This window comes from Bufo bufo, chromosome 5, assembly GCF_905171765.1.
Source record: "Bufo bufo chromosome 5, aBufBuf1.1, whole genome shotgun sequence".
NCBI lineage: Eukaryota > Metazoa > Chordata > Amphibia > Anura > Bufonidae > Bufo > Bufo bufo.
The window spans coordinates 411,167,104-411,182,629 of record NC_053393.1 but is presented as its reverse complement, the minus strand read 5'-3'; positions in this window follow the sequence as shown (position 1 = coordinate 411,182,629).

Here is a 15,526-nt window from a genome sequence, read left to right as displayed (position 1 = left end):
CTCAAGTGACAAAGCAGAAACAACAGAAAGCATAGTGTTAATCTGTTGTTACTTGGCAGAAGTCTAGACCAATCACAGCCAGCTTCTCATACAGCAAGAGTTTTCACCAATCACAGACCGCCTGTCTGGGAATTCCCCCAGCTCCTGCTGCTAGAATCATTATTCACCAGAGACAGGAGCTGAAGAGACATTCACTCCACTGAGAGCTGAGTTTTATGGGAACAAGAGGCCAATATAGGTATTTAAAACAAGTTATATAATGTCCCTATTGTTTGTATTGTGTTTAGAACTGTATACTGAACTAGATATACAGTATGTGTTTACTTACAGTTCCAACAATTGCAACCATACAATTTCAAAGTAAAAATACAAATTGTAAGCTACAGTTGCAAACTGTGAATTACTACAAATACCATGCAAACATATTGCAATCCAAATTGCATACCACCATACCAGATCATACTTAACCAATCTGCAAATAGTCACTGCTAACTGCATACTGCAAGTGAACTATTAGTTAGACCTCAGATATACCTCTCAGAGAGATCATAAAGTACTTAAATAACTTAAAGTGAGAGTACAGATACTGAAGAGAGAAATATATCCACCATTTTATGTTGAATGACAAGATTGAACAGTTGAACACGTGTTATGTACATGGACTATCTGCTGCGGAGGTGGCAGTGTTATATATGAAGAAAAGTTGAAGTTAATAAAGAAGTTATTTCAAGCATTTGGTGTGCTCTTTAAACCTACTGTTTCCATAGAATGGCGCTAGAGTAATAGACAGTCTGGTTAGACTGAAAGTCAGAGATATCAAAAGTCTTCTAATGCCACAGCGCAAAAGGCACTTCATAGTGCTGCACCTGCCACATGCGGACCTATTCACTTGAATGGGTCCGCAAATCCATAGACACGGAAGCACTACGGAGTGCTTCTGTGGGGTTCCGTTCCGTATTTCCGTTCCGCACAAAGATAGAACATGTCCTATCTTTTTACGGAACAGAGGGATGCGGACCCATTCAAGTTGAATGGGTCTGGATACGTTCCGGAGGCCTCACGAACGTTCTCCGTGCATTGCGGACCGCAAATTGCGGCCCCAATGCACGAACGGAACTCATACGTTCGTGTGAACAAGTCCTAAGGTATAAGTTTTTCATGTGGTACAAACAGTAGGTCATAAAAACTTCATAAACCCTGAAAAATATTTTTGATGACAATAATTTGGTTGTGGTAAATACACAATTTTATTTTTTTCCTCCACAGCATGGCTATCCTGTTGGATGTGGTGCTGTCCTTCCTGCTGGTATCAATCAACATAATATCTGCCACTGATGATATCTCCTGGCATCACATTGTCCTGCTATTTCATTAAAATCCTAAATTTGTCTGATTTACATCATTAATAACCTGTTGTAATAAAATGTTGGTCATTATTGATCACCTAGAAATAAGTCCTTGGTGCTTAGATTTCTGTTGGTTGCCAGGTTCTCACATATAGGCAGGTGCTAGACTAAAGCTGGCCATACATATGAAATGGCATTCAGCCTAGATCTCTCAACCCATCCAAAAACATGCACTGGACATAAGCATTTTTTTTCCCTTTCATCCTCCATGACAGCATTACCCTCCAACAAGGTAGGGACATGAGAATAAATTTGACCCTTCTCTGGCTCCTCCTCAGTGTCTTCTTGTCCCCCTCCAGGTGGGGAGAGGGATTTTTCTCATTGCAATGCTATGAGACTGTGCCTTTGGAGGCAGACAGAGGCGGCTGTTTTTCTACTTTTGATGCCTAAGAGTCACATGAGGGAAGCAGGCAGCAACCCATCCCCTAGTTGGGTACCTGAGTTTGACAGGAAGAATTTCTACCTGATGTAGCAAAACTGCTCCTTCTCCCCCGCTCTGTGTATCAGGCGGCGGATCCCATATGAGACCGGACATTCATAGAGTCCCTCCGATCACATGCACGCCCATATCCGCAATCCAATTGGTTTCGGCTCTAGCGGCTACGTCACAGGAAGCAGCTATGCATTCCAGCAGCAGCGTACGGCTGCGCGGCCATACGTGGAGTGGGCAGAGTTTAACTGGACCTCTGATCTGAGGTCTGCAGGTAAGGAGGATATCAGTGTGTTTTTTTTGATACATGGCCTGTCAGCATGTCTGAACTGGGGAATAACTCAATGGAGACCTCTCTGGGAATGGCAGTTAGTGGCATGCTAGTTAGTATTATTTCACCTGACTAACCCCCATGTTACCTCTTTTTCTCCCTATATGCATGTAGAGCAATATGGATAGCACTCAAAGAACAAAAAAAAATCCTAAGTCTAGGAAATGTGCAATTTGTTCTTCTAAATGGAATCTTGCACATAAAAACTTTGCAAAAAATGTTCCAGTAATATGGCAAAGGATTTAGTTTCCTCTATTAAAGAGGAGCTAAGGGATGAGATTAGTCAAGAAATGCGTTTGGCCCTGACTGAAAGTTCTGTAACCGTACCTGGTCCCTCTACATCTAAATGTAGGGATCCCGGGGGCGGGGCGTGGCCTGACCGAGCTAGATGGCGGCTGCTTGTTAGCAGAGCTCTCGCCACCAGCACCCATCTAAACCTCATTCTTAGCGCTATCCTGACCTCGGTATGAAGATCCAGTCGAAGGACTGCATGCAGACTGCTCCGGGACGCAGAGAGGACCCGAACTCTAGCCTAGAGATGGATAGATTCCTAAGTAAATCGGCAGCACAGCCGCCGGCGCGGCCTTCCAAGATGGCGCTGAAACCTCCCGGCACGGCTACAGGAGACCATGCTTCCACCCAGATTCCAGGAGATGACGGAACATCGCACAGTGGCGAAAGGTCAGGTCTCACTAGGGAGATTCTTGAGGAGGCTTTACAGCGAGCCCTGGCCCCTTTAGCCGCGGACCTAGAGACGATCAAAGCGGACGTGCACCATATAGGTGACCGCGTTGAGACGCTTGAGCAGTCGCAGGACGCCATACTCACCTTTAACGCGTCTGTAAAGGATTCCTTGCTCTCGCATGCCAGGGCGATGAATACACTCCTGCTTCAAATGGAAGACCAGGAGAACAGGAATAGAAGAAGGAACATCAGGCTCAGGGGGCTTCCAGAGGCGGAGGATAAAGAGGACCTTTTTCAGGTCATGGACTCCCTCTTTAGTATGCTTCTAGGCCCAGAACAAGCGTCACATATTACTGTGGAGAGAGTGCATAGAGCATTAAAACCGAAGCCAGCGTCACGAGACAATCCAAGAGATATAATTTGCGGTATTTTAAGCTTCAGAGATACCGAATTAATACTCCAGGCGGCAAGGAAACAAGGGGAAGTGAAGCTCCAAGGGGCCCAAGTTCAAGTCTACCAAGACCTAGCTGCATCCACACTGCAAAAACGGCGCGTATTAAAGCCTCTCACTGATCTACTACAGTCGTCCAAATTCCCATACAGATGGCTCTTCCCATTTGGGATCTCATTCACGATAGGGAATCGCCGTTACACCGTTCGATCGCCTGAGGACTTACCACCTGTTTGGGAGGCACTCCAACAGCCTCCAATCGAGATTCCCTCCTGGTTACCTGTCCTACCCGCGGAGGATCTACCACCGCTCCCCCAGGCGTCTGGATGGATGAAGCCAAAACCCCAGAGATCCGGGAAGAATAAAAGAGCAAGGCCGCAAGGAGTCCCGGACTAAGGGTTCACTGTTAATGCATCTTTCTTTTTTCTCCCATAGCAGTATAGCATTGTTGGCATAGTGGCGCTGCGTCCCTGTTGGATGTTGGCTACCCTACTTAGGCTTACCTTGCCTATTAAAATGCACATGGTTGTCAGTACCACTGACATTCTTTAGTATACTAGCATCTTGTCTGGATAGGGGCGCATGCCCAGCTGGGTGGCTAAGGGGCCTATCGCTATGCTCTGCCAGGCTGCTGTGTATTGTGCCTTCCTTATTCAACAAAATGTTGGTCAAGGATAGCTTTATTGTAGCTTTATCATAGCTTGGATATAGCTTTGTTATAGCTTTATTATAACTGAACTATATACTAATGTGCACGAGGTTTAGAAATGGGGTGCTGGGCTGGTTGGGATACACATGGTTTTCACATGTGCGATTCTCCCCCCCCTCGGCCCAAGAGGCCGTACTTCTTTGCTATTACCTTTTAAGTTATTGTTATTGTTTGAATTGGTTCTTTAACCTGTTTGGTACATCCAAGTGGCCTAGTGAGACAAGCGACCTAAATATACAAAATGTCACTTCCATGAGATGGCTCCATTAACTGTATGTCTTTCCACCTTCAACGTACATGGTTGTAATAGCCCTAAAAAACGTAGTAGAGTGTTTCAGGTTCTCAGGAGAATTGGTGCGGATATAATACTACTCCAAGAGACCCATTTTTCTCATTCGCATATTCCTAATTTAGAACATAGCCGTTTTAATGTGTGGTATCATGCTACCTCCAGTAGTTCTGCGGCCAGAGGAGTCAGTATAGGCTTTAGGCGGGGCACACCCTTTGCCTTCCAATCCGCAGTAAAGGACCCGGAGGGGAGATACCTATTATTGAAGGGAGAGATAGGACACTTAACTGTCACAATATGTAATCTCTATGCTCCAAACGTGAAGACGGTTGGCTGGATGACAGAAGTGCTGGACAAAATTGGTCCATTTGCTGCGGGTCTATTGTTAGTCGGTGGTGATCTTAATCTAACCCTGAACCCTTTACTTGACTCCTCTGCCCAGAAATCTGCTGTTTCTTTCCGAGCCCTAAAAACAGTTCAGTCACGTCTAAGATCTTTGCACCTTAGTGATGTTTGGAGGTCGGTGCATGGTGACAGATGTGATTACACATTCTATTCCAATCCTCACAAATCATACCAGAGGTTGGACTACATGTTTGTGCAGGATAAATACCTGCCGCCTATTAAGTCCTCCACTCTCCACAACATCGCGGTCTCTGACCATGCGCCGGTCTCCCTTGCCATAAATTTACCAGAATTGTGTAATAGGGAGTGGACATGGAGGCTAAATCACACCCTTTTGGATTCGCAGTCTAGGGTTGACTCCATATCACAGAAGTTGCGGTCATACTTTTCTGCCAACACAACGCCCGATATATCCCAGGCAATAATATGGGAGGCACATAAGGCGGTGATTAGGGGAGAATTTATTGCATTGGGGTCCCATATTAGCAAACTAAGAAAGCGTAAAATGTCAGACCTCTTATCTCATATTGCTAGCCTAGAATCATCCCACAAACGTTCTGGTGCGCTTAGAGATCTAGAGGAGTTGAAGATAGTGAGACGTGAACTGCAGGAGCTGTTAAACATTAAGGCGTCTAAAGCCTATCTAAAAGTGAAACACAAGCATTACGTCCATGGAAACAGGGGCGGGAAAATAATGACTGCACTTATTAAAAAACGAGAAGACCAGGTTTTCAATAAACGTATGAAGTCACAAGCAGGATTGGTTAAGACTGATTCAAGAGATATATCAAAGATCTTTAGAGATTACTACCATAATCTATACAACCTTAGAGGGGAGGAACAGGAGGAGGTACGGATAGACCGCAAAAGGGAGATTGAGCAATTCCTGGAGACATTAAACCTCCCCACCCTGGATGACGCCTCCAAATTATCACTATTGGCCCCCATTTCATTAGCAGAAGTAAAAAAAGTCCTGAACTCAACTCCATCAGGTAAGAGCCCAGGCCCTGATGGGTTCACAGTGGCCTATTATAAAAAGTTTTTCCCGGATCTAGGCCCACAACTAGTACATTTTTTCTACGCCCTTTTAAGTGGTTCCCACATAGCCAATCAAGCTCTAGAAGCACATATAATTGTATTGCCTAAACCAGGTAAAGATGTCGAGATCCCCTCTAGCTATCGGCCAATCTCTCTGCTAAATGCAGATAGGCTATCACCCCTACTCCCAGGGATTGTATCCCCCGAACAATCAGGCTTTGTGGGGGGCAGGGAATGCAGGGACAGCACCTTTAGAGTGCTTCAAGCTCAACAATTCGCTTTAAAACAGGGGAAGAAGCTTGTGTTCCTCAGCACTGATGCCGAAAAGGCGTTTGATAGAGTGGCTTGGGATTATATGGAAGCCACTATGCATAAGTTTGGCCTCCCCCCCCCAATTTGTGGGGGCGGTGCTGTCCCTGTATTCTAACCCCTCCGCAAAAGTACAGGTGAACGGCATCTTGTCACCACCATTTAAAATCTTAAACGGGACACGCCAGGGATGCCCGCTTTCGCCCACCTTATTCATCCTGTGTTTAGAGATTTTTATACAATCTCTGAGGCAAGATCCTGAGATTCAGGGGCTCACAATAGGCAAGGACTTATAAGCATATCGTCTGCAAACGCGGCGATAGTATGTATTTCTGTCCAACCCTGAAAAGGCATTCCCATCCCTCCTACGACAGTTAGAAGTATATGGAGCCCTTTCCAATTTCAAGATAAACCTTTCTAAGTGTACGGCAATGGGTATTAACATTTCTCACTCATCTATCACGAAATTGGAGAGGGATTTCCCGTTTGAATGGAACAACTCCCATATAAAGTACCTGGGTATTAACATAACTAAAGACCCTAACTTATTATTCCACCAAAACTACACGTCATTATTCGATAGTATAAAACAACAACTAGCTGATATAAAAATTCCCTTCTTATCCTGGTTGGGGAGAAAAAATTTACTGAAGACCTATGTACTTCCTAGAATATTATACACACTCCAGACCTTGCCCATACCCCTTCCTCAGTCCTTCCTAGCAAGAGTCCGGAGTCTTTTCTCTTCTTTTGTGTGGGGAGGTTGTAGGCCCAGGTTAGCATATAAGATTCTCACCAAACCCATATGTAAGGGAGGATTTGGTCTTCCTGATGTTGCAGCATATTATAGAGCTGTACAACTTAGGCTGCATTCTGAAATTTGCAGTCCTATGAATACAAAGCTCGGATGCAGGATAGCTAGGAATATACTAGGCCCTAGAGGAATGGCAGCATTATGGGACCCGAAACTAGCAATGAACCGTACCATAGGTAAAGGGGGGCTAGATCCTCTACAAGGGGTTATGGTCACTTGGTCAAAGATATCGCCACTCCTGCGTAGCCCCCCATGCATGTCTCCATACACTCCCATTTGCTACGTTCCGTATTTGGTTACTCAGGGATTTCAGGATGATTTGGGTTTATGGAAGGCAATGGGTAGTGTAGCAATTGGGGATATCTTGAAAGAAAGGGCAATCCCCTCTGCTCAAAGTTTATCAAGGAGCTTTCCTCATATTCCTTGGTCGTCCACTCAATATTCACAGTTCCAAAAGGTATGCACTCTATATTTGGCATGTACCCCTAGTAAACTAGACCCTACATGGTATGACACTGGTCTGCTTAGCCAGGTAAACAAGAAAGGAGCTATATCTAGGGTATATAATAAGTTACTAGAGGAGGAAGGCCATGGAAAACCTTGGTTTATTTCCCATTGGGAAAAAGACCTTAATACTACATTTGATGAGAGAATGGTAGACAGGATTCTGTGTCATTCACATGGATATTCTCGGTGCATCAGGATCCAAGAAAATGCATTCAAATTGGTAACCAGGTGGTACAACACGCCAGCTAAATTGCATGCCATGGACCCCTCGCATACAGAACAATGCTGGAGATGTAAAAGTTCTAGTGGCACATTATTGCACATCTGGTGGACCTGCCCCTCGATAAAACCATATTGGGAGATGATTTCAAGGAACATATTGGAAATCATCCCTTCCTCTTCCTCACTGACCCCTTTAGTGGTCCTGTTAAATCTCCCTAATGATAAACTCATTCTTACCAAACACTCTCTATTATCATCCCTAGTAGCTGCAGCAAAACTTCTGGTTCCAGTCCATTGGCTTACCAATAAAATTCCAACAAATATGGAATGGGTGAACAAAGTTCAGGAGATTCAATTACTAGAAGAGCTGTCCAGCTGGGAATCTCTATCACACGAAAAACACCTGAAAATATGGGCTCCATGGCTGCAATGGCAGGCTAAAAATCAAAATGCTTGGGCACTGGGAGTGGCATCTGATCCTATCAGTAGTGACTAGTGTTTATTACATTTTTTTGTGTCTTGTGCTTCCTACCATCAGAAGGATGGCGATCTGACTTGTGGGTGGTGTGATGGAGGTGGAGTTCTTTGCCCCTGACCTTCCATTCCTATAGACATCATGTGTACACCAAAATCATATGCTCATCAGTATGTCTTCCTATGCATTGTTCTGCTATCATGATTGTATGCGTGCTATAATTTCTATGCCATCTTATGCCTACCATACGAGTCGTATTGTATTACACCTTTAAATATCTTATATGATATACACTGACCAAGGATGTATTGTTCATGTTTGTTAATATTTCTCAAATATGTAATGCACCTTTTTCTGCCTTGTAAATTGAAGAAAATTTTAAATAAAGATTTGTTTAAAAATAAATAAATGTAGGGATCCCAAAGTGGTCAGCTCAGATTTTTCATCCTTAGATTCAGAACCAGACTCGGATATGGATTCTGATGATTCTTCTGGGTCTGATACTAAATTTAAAAGATTTATATTTTCTTCAGAGGATACTAAGGAATTAAAGCAGTTAGAGCGACCATGAAGCTTTCTGATGAAAAACTGCAAAGGTCAGTACAGGACAAAATGTTCAGTGGCCTTGAACGGAAAAAGAACGTTTTTCCGGTTCATAAAAACATGCATGAATTAATAAAACGGAAATGGACAGTTCCAGGTAGAAAACTATTTATTCCCAGAACAATTAAGCGTAGGCTCCCATTTAATGAAGAGAATGAAATGCTGTAAACGGATTGTCCAAAAGTGGACGTTTCGCTATCTAAACTGGTAAAAGGTTCTAATGGACCCCATGGGAAAAAAGGTAGATGCATGTCTGAAAAAATCCTGGGAATCAGTGGCTGCCACGTCTATCGCTAGATCACTTAAAAAGTGGTTACAGCAATTAGAGTCTCTCATAAAAGAGAACACACCCTCCCTATGATTCTTTAAAATACTCTTTCCCTCTTTTAGACAGACACTAGTCAGACACCACGGCAGAATCCGTGACTGACAGCAAAAACTATGGCTGTTGTCTCCAAGAAGAGCCTTGTGGTTAAAATATTGGACTAGCGATATCCGTTTAAAAATAAAGTTACATAGTCTTCCTTTCCATGGTGGTTTATTGATCGGTCAAGATCTGGAAAAGATTTTGGAAAAAGCTTCAGACTCCAAAAAATGTTTCCCAGGCATAACAAATAAAAGAGTTTCTCTTTCGAAAGTTTAAAAAAAGAATGGAGACGGAACGGAGGCAAACTGATGCATTCTGAGCTGATCCTTTTCCATTCGGAATGCATTAGGACAAAACTGATCAGTTTTGGACCGCTTGTGAGAGCCCTGAGCGGATCTTGCGAACGGAAAGCCAAAACGCCAGTGTGAAAGTAGTCTTAAACGAAGAATAGTAGTTCAAGAATTCTGAAGGCTCTAAACAATGACACCAGATGTCAGATGGGAGGAAGACTAAAAATCTTCTTAAAAGAATGGAAGGGAAGAATGGAATTAAACATTCAGAGGTTACAATGTTTCCTTCTGTCTTCCTCCAGATATTTTCAAGGTTACTACCATACAGAAGTCACATTTTCTACAGCAAAAATTGGAAGAAGGTATTTTGGAATTGTCTCTAAAGGCAATTGCCCCCGTCCCACTAGATCAAATAGGAACAGGTTATTACTCTACGGTAGAAAAAAAAATTTAAATTTCGTTAAAATCTAAATAAATCAAATATGAAAGATTCAAAATGGAGACTATAAAGTCTACCATAAATCTACTAAATGAAGGGGATTTCATGGCCTCTTTAGATTTAAGGGATGTATATCACATTCCGGTAAACAAAAAAGATCAAAAGTTCCTTCGTATGGCAGTTTTTTTTCCCACTGAAAAAAAAAACTCGAAAGTGGTGAACAGTTTCAAATTTTCTCGTTCATCCCTTTTGTTCCGTTCGAGAGGCCATGAAGCTATCATGGACTCTAACCGCCTGTAGGCCCAGTTGCATTCTTGGTGGTTCAACATTGGCTGCTAGAGAAATTGAACAGGTATCAGAACTCGCTAGAAAGCAGAATTCCCATCTCTCCATCAGTAGTGCAGTCACTACAATGCTGGTGAAAACCCAAGTCACCTTCAAAATTGGGTTCTGGGAATCTGGAAGTTATCACCACAGATGCAACAAAAAAGAAAAAAGTAGCAGCACTTACGAATCTATAGCAAAAAAGTCTCTATGGTGGTGGTGTACCAGTCTGTAGCATCCCCAAATCATCCAGAATAAATCAAAAATAAAACTGCAGCACTCACCGGTTCTCAATTAATGCTGATTTATTCACCAAAAATTGCGATGTTTCGACCTCTCGGTCTTTCCCAAGCAAACAAATGTGTGTATGTCAAGTGAATGGGTCCGCATTCAGGGGTGCACACGGCCAGTGCCCGTGTATTGCGCACCCGCAATATGGCCTTGTGCATGAGGCCTTAATCAAGTAACAGAAAAGATTTTTTCCATGGGCAGAGATACATTTAAGGACTCTGCAATACATCTAAAAAAGGCATGCTCAACCTGCAGCCCTCCAGCTGTTGCAAAACTACAACTCCCAGCATGCCCGAACAGCCTACAGCAGGGCATTGTGGGAGTTGTAGTTTTACAACAGCTGGAGGGCCACAGGTTGAGCATGCCTGATCTAAAAGGTCTTCTAAATGTGAGGGCAGATTTTTTTTTAAGCAGAGGTCCTCTGGAGTCAGCAGAATAGTGTCTAAAAAAAACCCCCCAGCTCTTTCTCCAAATATCAGAAAAGTGGGGGACCCCTCAAATAAATCTATTTAAGCTCCAAACTTTTTTTCTCACTAAATCGCAACAATGGTAACATGGGAGTAGATGCTGTAGCCCAGAAATGGAACTTTCCTCTTGTCTGTGCTTTTTCTCCCTTTCCCCTCATTCCAAGGGTACTGAAAAAAATTCAAGAAGAAAAAGCGCATGGATCTAGATAGCCCCCTTATGGCCAAAAAATAAATAATCTTTGTTTCCTCTTCTGAAGCTTCACTAAGTACAGAGTCCTTGGGTGCAGGATCTATTATCCCAGGGTCCAGTGTTCCATCCCCAGATAGAGAATTTAGATCTTGCTGCATGGAATCTGAAAAACATTAAAATCTAAGGACCTTTCCGATGCTACAATTAATACCATGGCAGCCAGCAGAAAGGAAATAACCACAAAAATCTATAAAATTTTGAAGAGATTTTGTTTGTGGTGTAAGATATTCCATTCAGGCAGTGCTAAGTTTTCTCCAGTCAGGATTTGAGAAAAGGGCTACGTCCTAATACTTTGAGGGTCCATGTTTCTGCGCTAAGTTCGGTCTTCGATAAAAAAAAGACGTTAGTTTTAGCGGCCATAACTTCCGCATGCAGAGTAAGGCTACATTCACACGACCGTATATATTTTGCGGTCCGCAAAATGCAGATGCGCAAAAAATACGGATAACATCTGTGTGACTGTTTTTTGCAGATCCATTTTAACAATGCTTGTCCGCAAAACGGACAAGAATACGATATGATCTATATTTTTTGCAGGGCTACGGAACGGACATAAGGATTCAGACAGCACACAGTGTGCTGTCCACATTTTTTGCAGACCCATTGAAATGAATGGGTCCTCATCCAATCCGCAAAAAATAAAACTGAATGGACACAAAATACGTCCGTGTGAATGTACGGTAGTCCAAGGGCGATCCATGCCCTGAAGATAATCAAACCTTTCCTTAAAGTTTTTCCACACAATGGTTTTCAGACTCTATAAAACCTTATTACCAAAGGTAGTGTCAAATTTTCAGAGGCAGATTTTGTGAAAATCCGAAATTCAAGGTTGATATTTCATAAAATTGGATGTTAGACAGGCCATTCCCCTGTCTCAAAGCCACCAAGGCATTTAGAAAATCTAATTATTTGTTTGTACAGTTTTTGGATGGATAAAAATTGCAATTTCTGAAGCTTACAAATAGGGATGAGCGAAGACTTTGGATGAAACATTCGAAGTCTATTCGCATAAAACTTTGTTCTAATACTGTATGGAGCAGAAGCGCCGTACAGTATTAGAATGTATTGGCTCAGATGAGCCGAAGTTATTGCTTTGCAAAGTCTTGCGAGACTTCGTGTAATAACTTCATAAATTATTTTATACTGTAAAAAAACACTTCCTGAACTCAGGTTCCTTGGAACCAAACCAGAGATCGGGAAATGTATTTTTTTATGTAAAAGATAAATTTATGAAGTTATTACGCGTAGTCTCGCGAGACTTCACGAAGCAATAACTTCGGCTCATTGGAGCCAATACATTCTAAGTCTACTTTCACACTCTCGTTTTGGCTTTCCATTTGTGAGATCCGTTCAGGGCTCTCACAGGCGGTCCAAAAACGGATCAGTTTTCATTCTGAATAGAAAAGGATCCGTTCAGAGTGCATCAGTTCAGTCTCCATTCCTCTTTGTGTCCGTCTGATGAAATTGAGCCAAACGGATCAGTCCTGACACACAATGTAAGTCAATGGGGACGGATCAATTTTCACTGACAATAGAAAACGGATCCGTCCTCCATTGACTTTCAATGGTGTTCAAGACTGATCCGTCTTGGCAATGTTAAAGATAATACAAGCGGATCCGTTCTGAACAGATGCAGACGGTTGTATTGTCTGAATGGATCCGTCCATGACGGATCCGCACAAAACGCGAGTGTGAAAGTACTCCAATACTGTACGGAGCAGGAGCTCCGTACAGTATTAGAACAAAGTTTTATGCAAATCGATTCGCTCATCCCTACTTACAAAGATCCTCCCAAATCATTGAGAGCCCACTGTACGAGATCTGTTTCAACATCAGGGGCTGAGCGCGCGCAGAGGCATCCATTGAGCAGTTGTGTAAAGCCATATATCATACATTAGAGAGTTGATAGTCAAGATCTGGCTTTTGGAAGAAAGGTACTGCTGGCTATAGTCCCATCCTAAAGCCTCATTCACACGTCAGTGTTTTGGTCAGTGATTTCCATCAGTGATTGTGAGCCAAAACCAGGTGTGGAGCCTCCACAGACATAAGATATAAGGGAAAGATCTGCAGCTGTTCTGTGTTTAGACCCACACCTGGTTTTGGCTCAAAAATCACTGATGGAAATCACTGACCAAACACTGACGTGTGAATGAGGCATAACCCTTATAATCTGGTATATATCATGGTAATGCCATCATGGAGGATGAAAGGGCAAACAGATTACTTGCCGGTAATTCCCTTTTCATGAATCCTCCATGACGGCATGGGATATGACGAGTTTCCATGGGCTTCTGCACCAGATCCACAATTTCTAATTTTAGTGTAGATTAGGCTACTTTCACACTCGCGGTTGGTGCGGATCAGTCTTGTATCTGCACAGATGGATCCGCACCGATAATGCAAACGCTTGTATCCGTTCATAACGGATCAGTTTGCATTATTCATAAAAAAAAAGTCTAAGTCAAAACGGATCCGTCCTGACTTACATTGAAAGTCAATGGGGGACGGATCAGTTTTCAATTGCACCATATTGTGTCAGTGAAAAACGTATCCGTCCCCATTGACTTACATTGTAAGTCAGGACGGGTCCGTTTGGCTGCGCATCGTCAGATGGTCACCAAAATGCTGCAAGCTGAGTCTTAGTGACAGTCTAAAAAATGCAACGGAGACCAAAACGCAGCCAAATTGATGCATTCTGAACAGATCCTTATCCTCTCAGAATGCATTGGGGCTTAACGGATCCGTTTTGGGCCGCTTGTGAGAGCCCTGAAACTGATCTCACAAGCGGACCCAGAAACGCCAGTGTGAAAGTAGCCCAAGATGCAGTTTTGCCGCAGATCTTACCCTTACTTTGAAAAGGTTAAAATCTGCAGCGAAACACCGCAAACATAATTGACATGCTGCAGATTTGGAAATCTGCATGGCAGGTCCATGTCCACACAGAAGACATTCACAAAGTGTACATGAGATTTGTGAAGTCTCACACACTTTGCTGGAACTGCATGTATTCCACAAGGTGTGTAGGTGGCCTTTCAGGGAGTGTCACCAAGTTTTCGACTGCTTATATATCATTCTTATACACACACAATAACAGTACCTTTGTTGTTTTTGTCCCCGTGGCTCGCCGTCTTCTGCTGCCGAGCTGCGACATTAACCGGCACATGTGCACTACACGTCTGTACGTCTCCTCCCCATAACGGGCAGAGCACATGCCTGGGCCCGGTGGTGGAGTGTGCAGGTGAGAATTGAAGAGGAGGAAGCAAGATCATTACAGGGCGGGCACAGAATACAATGGGAAGGGGTTAGGCGTGCACTTTATAAACTCGTTTTTTTCAGCCTTACCAGATGGGACAAAACAACAAAAAAGGTACTGTTATAATAGTGTGCGGATAAACACAATATAAATAGTCCAAAACATGAAAACTTGGTGACAGACCCTTTATAGGCTTTGGAACTGTGAAAAACCACTGACAACACGGATGGTACAAGTGTTCGGTCTGGTTTTTCACAGACTATAGGAAAATAATTTTCAGTGTCCTGGAATACAGATGACACACGGACCAAACACCGATTCATTTTCCACAGGCGTCAAACAGACACTGAAATGTGAATGAGGCATTAGAGAGCCGCCACGGTTTTGTGGTGTGCACCCAAAAATGTCTGACTTCTGCAGCCTGTTTTATGGTCAACTAGCGCGTTTGAGCACAGGCAATTAAAGGTTTTATTTTTTTTCCCCTTGTCTTGAGTTTTTATATAGGAAATGATATACCCCATCATAGAGCAACCTGATACAATATGCAACTAAACCAATACCATTTTTCTCATAAAAAAAAAAATCTTTAGTAAATATACAAAATTAAAGTTTGTAAATTTAATAAATTTACTTTATGAGCAAAATGGTATTGGTATCGGTTGCATATTGTATCAGGTTGGTGATTAACATGAGTAACTGAGCCCTTTAGGTAATGATATTTCCTATCATAGAGCAGTATACAAAAAATGTATTGGTAGAAAAACAGCATTTGAGGTTACATCCAACATCTGTGGCCATGCTCGCACACTACAAGAGAAAGCGCTGGCCAGGACCGTGGAAGCACGCATGCGCATCGGCTCCCATCCCGGCCACCTCGTATCTGCGTTTGCAAGATTTGGTACATTTTGCTAAGGGCTTGTTCACATCTGCTTTTGGGGGCTCAGATGCAGCTTCCGTCAAAAACAGCAAAGAGAAAAGTGCTGCATGCAAGACTTTCTCCGCTAATAAAGTGGACTCCCAAATGGACCCCATTACAGTCAGTGAGACTTGTCTGGCTCTGTTCTGGTCAGTTATGTGCCAAATCCAGTACTTCCCTTATTTTGTTGTTGTACGGACCCCAATATGTAAAAAAAACAAAAAAAACTCGTCATCCCACAATAAATGAATGCGCA